At 39.2% G+C, this 12,500-nt stretch overlaps 1 protein-coding gene across 3 annotated transcripts in view; it reads left to right on the top strand.

Moving 5' to 3' along the window:
• LOC143038940 (carbohydrate sulfotransferase 1-like) overlaps positions 1–12,500 on the top strand; it is a 166,971-nt gene that overhangs the window by 84,524 nt on the left and 69,947 nt on the right. Inside the window, exon 3 of one of the 3 annotated variants that reach the window (XM_076208736.1) lies at positions 8,285–8,382. The exons of the other annotated variants lie outside the window; for them this stretch is intronic. The gene's annotated coding sequence lies outside the window, so the exon portion shown is untranslated. The remainder of the gene's footprint in view (positions 1–8,284; positions 8,383–12,500) is intronic. 3 annotated transcript variants of the gene reach the window in all.

A 12,500-nucleotide genomic window follows, 5' to 3' on the forward strand; every position in this document is an offset into this window, starting at 1 on the left:
GTTTGACACAAGACAGACCGGAAATGCGTGGGACTGACCTGGCTGACCACCAGACCCGCTTCCACTTCTGGCTACTACAGTGGCTGACGTCATCTTCTAATAGATTATCACACTGGGCTATTTTTCCTTCAGCATCCTACCTCCAACCTCAATTTAGATAACTAGAATATGACTTCACTTACCGAAACCTAGACTTCCCTAAGAGCATTTCAGCATTATTTCTAACATTCGTCTAGATTTTACAGTCTCTTAGTTCATCAATTCAACTTTGATATATATAACGGAAAGATAATTTGACAGTTGGAGATTTGAAAATTCAAATATTGTAACCGAAGTCGTTTGAACTCTAACGAACTCTCAACTGTCGGCGCTGATGAAACCCACGGAAGCTGCCCAGTGTGATAACCCTTTGTAAACCTTGGAAGTGATGGCAACTGTACATAACTGACATTGGATGTGCGTATCCACATTAGTGTGTTTTTCTACATATGTAATCAATATGTCACATTGCTAACAGCGACCTAGGATACGATTTATTATGGGAAATACGAACATTATTGAATTCTTTTTTCCATTTGTTTTTATCAAATCGTAATTGCTCTTCATATAATGTTTGGTTTGACAGCTATGTTGTCATAAACGAGCTATATTTCGTAAAATATTGGTCAGTAAGCCATTCTATATATATGTGTGTGTGTGTGTGTGTGTGTGTGTGTGTGTGTGTGTGTGTGTGTGTGTGTGTGCATAACCGCGTACGTTTGTGCGTATGTTTGTGCGTACGTGCGTGAGTGCGTGTGTGTGTGCGTGCGTGTGTGTTTATGTATATGCGATACGCACACACAGAGAGAGAGAGAGAGAGAGAGAGAGAGAGAGAGAGAGAGAGAGAGAGAGAGAGAGAGAGAGAGAGAGAGAGAGAGAGAGAGAGAGAGGGAGAGGGAGAGAGAGAGAGAGAGATAAACAGAGAGAATGCGTGTGTGTGTATGCGCGCGTGCGTGTTTACGTGTACGTCAAACACACACACACACACACACAGAAAGAGAGAGAGATACAGAGACAGAGACAGACAGACAGAGAGAGAGAGAGAGAGAGAGAGAGAGAGAGAGAGAGAGAGAGAGAGAGAGAGAAAGAGAGAGGAAGTGCGGGTCACGTGATAACGGCGCTATTGCACAAAAATACAGTAACAGACTCCAGCAAAGTCTCAGGCCGCCCTTCCTCAGTAAGAACGAGAATCACTTCAAGAAATTCAAAGCAAATTTGATCTGCAATTAGACCCTTCCTTCTACCGCTCAAAGGGAACCACGAAAACGAATAGAAGAGCCTGGCGGTGGCCGGAGGAAGTACCATATGAAAGAACATAAGAATGAAGGAGACTGCAAGAGACCATAAGGCCTACACTATGAAGTTCCATGTCCATTGTCACCTGTCATCCCCATCCATAAAGTTGTCTAACCTTTTCTTAAAACAACCGATAGTTTCAGCGCTCACTACATGGTTACTAACAGTGGTATTCTTAAAAAAAAAATCTTTCCATAAATAAATCTTATATAAATCCTTGGAAGGGAAAGATTCATATAGGGAAAGAATTTTTTTAAGAATACCACCGTAAGAATCTTATGGTGGTATTCTTAAAAAAAAATCTTCCCTTATATAAATCTTTCCCTTCCAAGGATTTATACAAGATTTATGTAAGAATTTTTGTTTTTTTTTTGCCTTTTTTTTTTTAGAATACCACCGTTAGTCTATTCCATTCGTAAACCATTCAACTGGTAAACCATCTCTAACCTTTTTATCAGGTATCCGTTATTCATTTTATTCTGGTTGCTGCTGGATGACAGTGATCATAAGAACATAAGAATGAAGGAGACTGCAAGAGACCATAAGCCCTACACTAGGCAGTTCCGTATCCATCACCACCTGTCATCCCCATTCATAAAGTTGTCTATTCGTGATGTGGCAATGTCCGTACTGAACCCCTTGCCTACCGGGTGGTGCTTTATGTCTTAATGTGTCTGCTGCCGTCAGATGATTTTATTCATTCCTGCACACTCCCAGAATAGCGAAGGCGTTAATAGAAAGTAAACAAGGATCTGTTGGGAACGTGGGGTCTGTCCACCATTGTACAGTGTGGTCCGAATGTCTTGTTACCCCTACCAAAAGAGGTACAAGTATTACAGTAATACAAAATACATGTCCTCGGTTCAGTTTATTTACTGTAAGAACAATTGAACAAAATAACAGTTTATGTTCTTATTGCAAGAACATGGGGGCTATGTGACATGACGTCACTGAAAGATTAGGCAAACCAGCTCCTCCGAAGATGACAATAAATACTGCGATGGGAACATTTTGTTCCTGTGTTCTTATTTTGTTCTATTGTTCTTACAGTGAATAAACTGAATCCAGGACATGTATTTTGTGTTATTGTAATACTTGTAGCTTTAACCTACGCTGGGTACGTGGAGTCGGTCTAATAACGTATACCTATAGCTTCAACCCACGCTGGGTACGTGGAGTCGGTCTAATAACGTATACCTTTAGCTTCAACCCACGTTGGGAACGCGGAATCTATCACCGTCAGCTACTAGTGTGTCCGCCGCCGCTTTGACAGCTGTAACTTCTCTATTCCACTGCACCATCCTCCATGCTCCTCTGACAAGCTAAACCATCTCACTTTAACTTTTGAAAGGTGTGTCGTCCATAAACACCCACCATACGGACTAAAAGCTCGTGGGAATGACATTTCACTCCCCCCCAAAAAAAAAGATATATATATATATATATATATATATATATATATATATATATATATAAATAAGAAATGAAATAAATAAAAAATAAAATAAGATAAAATAAAATAAAATAGATAAATGAATAAATAAATAAACAATATATACCTTCAGCTTTGTCCCACGCTGGGAACGTGGAATCGGTCTACCACCAATGTATACCATCATCTTCCACCCAGAGAAACATTTCTCTGAAGAAACTCAAAAGAGAACCGGTAAAAAATCAACTCGGAACTAGACCCATGTCTTCTTTTTCCACCTTCCCCAAATAAGGATCATGGTTCTACGCAGGTCCAACAGGTAGACTAGAACCTTTAACCATCCCTCCATTCACCCCTAGTTCGCAAAACCAATTTCCAACAGATTCATCATACCCATAACAAGGCAAAGCATAGAAAGACAAAAAACAAATTCAGAAAAAGATAAACAAGTGGGTAAACTGGTACACAAGAGTGAGAAAACAAAATGTTTCCTTCTTGGTAAATATCAAAAATGTAAAGTCATCGTATCCAGGAAATTCCATTTTTTTTTTTTTTTTTTTGACAAATTGCCGTAAAAGCTGCTTCCGCGTCATTGTACAGTTGGCAGCATTTCCGCGTGTGGCCCATCTACTCGCACAATACGGATCACGTGACAGCCATTTTTGTGTGTATTCGCGTGTTGCCATTGTGAAACGAACAGATAACACTGATTTTTCAGCAACCCTATCCTACCCCCATCTAGGTGTAACCATAGAATTTTGGCAACTGTACGGTGCATACTAAACGATTACATAACTTCAGTTACTTTTTTTTTTCTTCTTCTTTTTTTTTTTTAGAATCATTGCTTCGAATCCATGTTTACTCAACATTGGAAAAGACTAAAAGGAACCAAAAGGATGAATGGGACCTAACGCCATACTGAGTTGAGACTCCAGAACCCCCAGCCTCCAGGCTCCCACTAGCCTCCAACCTCCCACTAGCTCCCAATCTCCCACCAGCCCTAATCTCCCACAAGCCTTCAGCCTCCCACTAGCCTCCAGCCTCCCACCAGCCCCCAACCTCCCACCAACCCTCAATCTCCCACCAGCCCTTAATCTCCCACCAGCTCCCAGCCTCCCACTAGCGTCCAGCCTCCCACCAGTCCCCAGCCTCCCACTAGCGTCCAGCCTCCCACCAGTCCCCAGCCTCCCACCAGCCCCCAACCTCCCACCAACCCTCAATCTCCCACCAGCTCCCAGCCTCCCACTAGCCTCCAGACTCACACTAGCCTCCAGCCTCCCACCAGTCCCCAGCCACCCGCCGGCCCCCAACCTCCCACATCTGGCCTGAGCTTTGATAGAAGCTTCAAGCTAGAAAGAAAATCCCTTCCGGCTAAAAATCTGCAACCGTGAAGATAGCATTGGCACAGCAAACAGACAGAAGCCAGCCACCCCACACACACACAAACACAAACACACCCACGCACACCCGCGCGAGGCGTCCAAAAGAAATCTCTTTGTGTAAACTTCGACGGAAGCTGTGAATGAGAACCTACAAGAATGGGAAGACTTCTTCGGCAAAGAAGAGGGTCTGTAGGAAGACTCTTCAGGAGCTTAAGGGTGAGGCTAAGGAGAGGAGTCTTGACTCTTTGTTCTATACATACATACATACAAACATACATACATACATATACCAAAGGCTTCTTTCCCCCTTACACGGGAGGTAGCCAAAAAGAAAAAAGCCACAGAAACCGCTCCCACCCATTCCATCCCCTACACACTCCACTCCCCTCCACCCTCTTCCTTCCCTCTCATCTTGGCACCTCCTGGATGACGGGTCATCCCTGCATCCCGTCCACTGCCCTGGGTCAGAAGCAGTGTCGCAAGACACAGCACATCCACAGCAAGGCCGCTTCATTAATTCGGCGACCCCCCTCTCCGTCCCGTCTTTGGTCTAGTTAAAACCAAAGGGTCTTAGTCTCCAGAGGGTGGATGGAGGGAACCACGGCCATCGGGTCTCAATAGACCACCAATCAGACCAAGACGATCCATTTCCTTACACCAGTCGACTGAATGAAATCATCTGTAAGGGGCATCGTCCTAACCTCCTGATAAGGGAGTTCATGACGTTAAACCGAATTACCAATCATATTGAGTTTGTTCTACTAAAAACAAAATCTATATGATTGGTAATTCGGTTAAACGTCACTAATTCCCCTATCAGGAGGCTAGGACGGTGCCCCTTACAGGGGACTTTGTATCGTGGAATTTCATGAACCATACCCTTGGTCCAACTCGCTGGGGGCAGGATTCGAACCGCCATCACTTCAACCCCCGTCGCAAGTGGCGACGCTCTAAACCCATGCGGCTGGCGAGTATCCTACTGGAGTGGTGGATAGCATTGTACTCTCTGTGCAAACACTTCTTAATGTTTACTCTGCCCCGTTTTCGCTCGTAGGCGTTTCGAGTGAAACACTTTACCACTGTAACACAACGCCCACTGTGTACATACACACACACATAAACTGCACGTCCCCTATGCCCTGCAGAGACGCGAACCACTCAAGAATTATTTATGAAGGAAATAGGCAAGAAACGGTAGCTGCGTTTCTCAACCAGGGTTCCCCGGAACCTTAAGGTTCCGCAAAAGGTTCCCAAGGGTTCCGCGAGAACAAGTGAGATAAGCTAATGCACTTTTGATTTTTTATTTAATTTCATATACGTAATATGATTAAACACGCACGACGTATTCTTGGTTATTGTAATAATGGAATATAGACATCATCCTACCTAACCTATTATTACGATGAAAATAAAATGAGAAAGATATGGTATTTTTTTTGGGGGGGGGGCACAGGGGTTCCTTGAGACATGCAATTTATCTTAAAGGTTACGCAAAGGTAAAAAGGTTGAGAAACGCTGGGTTAACGAATGAAATAGATTTCGTAACCAAGATGTAGTGAGCGATGAATCTATCGGTTGTTTGAGCTTAAATAACTTTATGGAAGGGGACGACAGGTGGTAAAGGACATGGAACTGTCTAGTGTAGGCCTTACGGTCTCTTGCAGTCTTCTCCATTCTTATGTTGTCTTCCTGAACTTCAGCTTTTTCAGGACCAAGTGATTTGGGGGACGAGGGAGAGGATAAGGAGATGAAAGGAATAAAGTTTAATGACAACACAGGAAGTGTTAATCACAAGAACATAAGGGCATAAGAATGAAGGAGACTGCAAGAGACTATAAGGCCTACACTAGGTAGTTCCATGTCCACTTTCGCCTTCCATCCCTATTCATAAAAATCTTCTCTTAAACCAACCAATAGTTTCAGAGCTCACTACATGGTTGTTAAGTTTATTCCATTCGTTAACTACCCATTCATAATTCATAATTGATAGATGAGAATTCATAAACAAATAAATGAACGAAATATATAGATTGATAGATAAGTAATTATATAAACAAGTAGATAAATGAATGAACAGATATATAGATAAATTAGTATGTATGTATGTATGTTTGTATATATGTATGTATGTATGTATGTATGTATGCATGCATGTATGTATGCATGAATGTATGTAGGCATGAATGTATGTATATATGTATGTATGTATGTATGTATGTATGTATGCAATAAAAACACTAATGCAATAAAAACACATAATTCCTTCTTTGCATCTGCACTGAAGATGTAATTATACGAAAAGCGCTCTGCTTCGTTAGTTTACTTTTCCTAGTGGTTACTTACGCGTATGTATGTATATATGTATGCATGCATGTGCGTATGTATGTATATATGCACATACTATATGTACACACATTTTCTGATACAAAACCAAAATTTCTTGACTGCCTTGTTCCCCTTTCCATTAGCGGATCTTTTCCCAAAATGAGGAAGACCTTCTTTAAACTCCATATTTAGTTTTCACGTGGGATGGTAAAACGAAACATAAGGGTTAAAAATACATTACGAAATCGCCTTAAATACAGTAATAGCCGGACAGAAATCGGATTAAAAATGTAAATATTTTACAACGCGGGGCCGCCTCAGAAGCTTACTACTAATACACGGGAAGAGTGTTTTTGAAGAGTTTGTGATTTTTTTTGTTTTTATTCGTTAATTTCTTTATATTTTGGTAGTGCGTGTTGTCTTTTTTTTAGGGGGGAGAGAACCACAATCTTTCTTTCTCTTGCTCGAAACTATAATCACTTATTGAGGTTAAGCCTGTTAGACGCTATTAGAAATATTACTATTTTCCGTAGGGTCAGCCATGTTGGAGGGAGGGGAAGAAGGGTGAAGGAAGAGGAGAGGAGTAAGAGGAGAGAGGGGAGGAGAGGGAGGAGGGGGAGAGGAGGAGGTGAGGGAGAGGGGGAGGAGAGGGAGGAGGGGGAGAGGAGGAGGTGAGGGAGAGGGGGAAGAGGGTGTAGGAGATGGGTAGTGAAGGGGGAGGGAGAGAGGAGGGGAGGAGAGAAGGGGGAGGGAGAGAGGAGGGGAGGAGAGAAGGGTGAAGGAAAAGGAGAGAGGGGGAGGAGAGGGGGAGGGGTATTAAAGGGGGAGGAGAGGAGGGGAAGGGAAGAGGGGAAAGATGAAAGAGGGGGAGGGGAGGGGTAGGAGAGGGGAAAGGAAGGGAAGAGTGGGTAGGTGAGGGGTACTGAAGGGGAAGGGGGAGAGGAAGGGGAAGGGGGAGGGGAGAGGAAGGGGAAGGGGAGAGGAAGGGGAGAGAGGGAGAGGAAGGGGGAGGGGAGATGAAAGGGGAGGGGAGAGGAAGGGGAGGGGGAGAGAAGGGGAAGAGTGGGTAGGTGAGGGATACTGAAGGGGAGGGGAGAGGAAGGGGAAAGGGGAAAGCAAAGGGAGAGGGGAAGAGGAAGGGGAGAGCAAGGGGAGAGAGGGAGAGCAAGGTTAGGCCCGTGTAAGTGGGCGGACAGTAAAAGGCGACAGTAGAGTTGTGGTGCAATTTTTTTCTTTTCTTTTTTAGAATGGGGACGGGAACGAGTCTTCAGGGATTGACCCCGACTTCCTCTCTTGAGGATTAGGTTTGGTTAAATCAGATTAACTAGCGGTTTTAACCGGGAAGATAATTAGGTTAGGTTAGGTTATTAGCGCTCTCGGCGAACAAGGCTGTCAGATTAGGTCAGGTCAACTAACGTGCTTAGTTGGGGATTAGGTATGATTAACTTCCTGTAATCAGGGCTCTGCTTGATTTGGGACCTTTTCTTGAACATCTTGGGTCACATAAATTAGTCGTTGTTTATAAATACGTGTTCATAGAGACAACTCAAAAACCATTTTTTTTTACAACGGAAGCCAGAGAATAAAAAAGTACTTTTTGAGAACTGCACATGAATTAGTCGTGTGTTCATAGACAGAGGCAACTCAAAAACCAATTACTTTACAACGGAAGCCAAACTGGAAAAAAACAAAAAAAATTGAGGGTATTTTTTTTAGAAGTGCACATCTACGCGATATGGCAATAGAAAATTAAATTTTGATTTTGTAAAGTTTAATACATCAATCTATGAAACTCCTGTACATCCCACAGTACGATCGGATGACAAAAATGGCCGTCAACATCCCTGACGACGACGACGACGATCCTGATGACCTCTAGAATTACAGGCACCGCAGTACTAAATCCAGGTTAGGTTAGATAGGTTAGGTTAGGATAGGTTAGATTAGGTAGGTTAGGTTAGACGAATTTATCACACTTTAATTTCTTCGACCTCCGCATCTATCAAAACAAAGATGGCGTCTCAAACAGTCGTCGCGGCTTCGTTCGTTAGTACATCGCTTTTAGCAATTTTTTTTTTCTGTTATTGATTTCCGACGAGAAAGACGTATATTCCGTTGATGTATTATAATTCACAAAATGAATATTTAAGTTTCTATTGCTATATAGCGTAGTTGTGCACTTTTGAAAAATTACCAAAACGAGAAAAAAAGATACTGAGGAAAATTATCATTTCGTGGAGACCCAGCATTATATATTATTTTATTTTATTTTTTTTGTCAAAAGAAGGTTCTCTTTTCCATACGCGTCGAGGGCTCCACTAGCAATATACTCAAACAAACAGAAAAGCCCATAAATAAATCAAATGATAGATGAATACATATAGAAATAAATGGACGAAATATATAGATTGATAGATAAGTAAATAAATAGGTAAATAAATTAATAGATAAATGAATAAAAAAAGTAAGTAAACATACAAACAAATAAATGAATAAGCAGGTAAAAATAGGAATAAATAGATATACCAGTCAATCTCTGTAAATCAGTATATAAATTAAAAGAGACAAAAAATAAAGAAAAATAAAGGATTTAGATAAAACAAGATAAATTAATAAATGACGTGCTCTCAGTCCTCTACGGTCCTTAGATAGTCTTAATGGGATTGGATTCTAAAAATGGGATTGGATAATTTTTAATGGGACTTGACCCATTTTAATGGATTTTGATCCCTTTTTATGGGGTTGGATAATACTTTATAGATTTTGACCCCTTTTAATGGGGTTGGATTTCCCTTAAAGGATCTCAATCCTCTGAAATATATATCCAATCGCCTTCAGAGGAACTTAAACCTTTTTTAAAAAAGGATCCAAACTCATTTGAAAGGATTCAATCCTCTTAAGGTAACAGAGTCCTGAAAGTCATTATTCTTTCTTACCTTGAAGTTGTTGTGTCACCGTGTTTATCAAGAAACTCCATCAAACTGGAGTTTTCAACTTCAACTTGGGTAGAAGTTGAGTAGCCTGGGGGCCACAATCACCATAATCAACTTAGATTCACTTAGACACTTTTTAATATTTTTTTCACTCGGTTGATAATAATTTAGAAGAGTTAGATTCCTCGGTTTACGGCACTTTGTGAGTAATTTCTTCATCTCATCAACGTTACATTAAAAGATGAAAACAGGTAATACACAATTTTTCAAATTCACATATCAAAACTATCTTTTAACTCATAAAACACACACACACTTTGATATATCATTTGATAATAATTTAGAAGGATTAGATCCTTCGATTTATGACACTTTATGAGTAATTTCTTCATCTCATCAACGTTACTTTGAAAGATAAAAACTAGTTAAAACATTATTTTTCAAATTCACAAATCAAAACTATTTTGTAACATAAAACACACACACACGCATCGTTATGTCACTATCTTTAGTTCACTGCTTATTAATCAACTTTTCTTTTCTTTGTGTTTCACTTTCGGAAAGTGTAGACACTTAAGATATCACTTTATACCACTAATTTGTCACTTAACACGGGTAACGAGTACTGGACAAGCGACTGAGTAGCGGACATGTTTGGATTCCGCAAATTCCTGGTATGGCGGAGTCGTCCGTCTCTGGACCAATCGCAACAACGCTAAATGATCATCCTAGTTCTGATTGGCTAATGGCGGCAGGACCTGATCTGCCGCGTTTTCAGTATTGTTGTAATGTACACATTTTTCAAATTAGCTTGATGTTGCTGTCACTGAACTATACAAGAAAGTGAATTAAAGAATGTTGAATTATTTTTTTACTTCACTGCCAGAAATATATGCATACAAAATACAGCCGTCTACACATCTGTAAAAATAAATAAATGAATAAATAAATAAATGAATAAATAAAAAATTAAAGAACCATAGAAAACGTCAAAATGAGCATTTTCGTATTTCTACTATGTACCATATAAAGCATGACGAATGATGTATAATTGTATAATAGATCATATATGATATATGCTGTGTGACGTATGATGTATGCCATATGATATTTGATGAATGATGTATGTATATTGGAGGTATAATGTAATCTATAGTGTATAATGCATAACGCATAAAACACAATGCATAATTTATCATGTATAATTCATGATTACAATATATAATGTACAATATATAATGTATAATGCCTGTTGTATAGTGTTTAATGTTTCATGTATAATGTACAAAATTTAATGCATGATGTATAATGTATATTTAATAATATTTATTGGATAATGTATAATATACACTGTATAATGTATAATATATACTGTACAATGCATGATATGCATGATATATATTGTATACTGCAGAGAATATAGTATATGATATGTATTGTATATTGTGTATTGTATAGTGTATAATGTATACTGTACATAGAATATTGTATATTTTATATTATATATTGCATACTGTATATTGTGTATTGTATATTGTATATTGCATACTGTATATTGTGTATTGTATATTGTATATTGTATATTGTATATCGTATATCGTATATCGTATATCGCATATCGTATCTTGTATCTTGTATCTTGTATATTGTATATTGTATATTGTATATTGTATATTGTATATTGCGTATTGCATATTGTATATTGTATATTGTATATTGTATACTATATACTGTATATTGTATATTGTATATTGTATATTGCATATTGTATATTGTATAGGCTTATTGTATATTCATATTACATATTGTATGTGATGTATATGTATAGTGTATGGTGCATAGTGCACTGTATAGTGCAGAAAATATAACTCATAGCCTTATGCTAATAGCGGACAATGGATCACGTATGACCTACAATGTGTTATATAAAACGAGGTCACTGGGACTATGGTAAGGGAAGAGGGAGGGGACGCGGAAGGGAGGAGAGGAGGTGGTAAGGAGGGCAAGTAGGGAAAAGGGGGGAAGGAGGAGGAGGAGGAGGGGAGTGGGGAGGAGGAGGAGGAGGGGAGGAGGAGGGGAGGAGGAGGAGGAGGGGTAGGAGGAGGAAAAGGGGAGGAGGAAGAGGAGGAGAAGGAGGAGGGGAGGAAGAAGAGGAGGAGGAGGAAGAGGAGGAGGAGGAGGAGGAGGAAGAGGAGGTGAAGGTGGAGTAGCTAACCTAACTTTAGCCTCTGTCCTTTCTCCAGATAAGCGACAATGAGCATGACATTTCAGTGACAACAAAGTTCATTTGGTGACGTCACGTGGAGGCATTATTAGTCGAGATATTAAACCTTACCGGACGGAATGGCAAGCCCCCCCTCAAGTTCTCGCGGAATATATTAGCAATGATTAACAATTAGCTGTTGTGGAGAAAATGTTGTTTCGTTTACTTGAAGAAATGTACTTAAGAACCTTCCGAGGAGTTGTTACGGAAATGAATTAGATGGATTGATGGTAGCAGCATAAATGATAAGAATTAAAACGTGACACCAGATACGCAAGAAATACTACGGCAAAAACAAAAAAAAAAAAAAAAAAAAAAAATATATATATATATATATATATATATATATATATATATATATATATAAATAAATAAATAGATAAATAGATAAATGAATAAAAAGAAAGAAAATGATAAATAAGATAAATTAGAATGAATAAATAAATAAATAAATAGTAATTAAAATAAAAAGTATATAATAATAATAATAGTAATAATAATGATAATGATAATGACAATGACAATGACAATAACAATAATAAAAGATAAAATTAAAATCTGGCGGCGTCATCCAGGATGAAAAGATTCCGTTATTTTCTTTGTAACGGTTTTAACGGATCATATATTCAAAATAAAACCGTTACTTCTTTTATACCCGTTATGATGGATCATATATTTGAACAGTTATTTCCTTTGTAACTGTCGTGACGGATCATATGTTTGAACGGGAAACATTATTTCTTTTTTAACCATCGTAAATGATAATATATTTGAACGGGAACCGTTATTTTCTTTGTAACCGTTATAACGGATCATATATTTGAACAGGA

This window comes from Oratosquilla oratoria, chromosome 25, assembly GCF_046742065.1.
Source record: "Oratosquilla oratoria isolate Oo_2021 chromosome 25, ASM4674206v1, whole genome shotgun sequence".
NCBI classification, from domain to species: Eukaryota; Metazoa; Arthropoda; class Malacostraca; order Stomatopoda; family Squillidae; genus Oratosquilla; species Oratosquilla oratoria.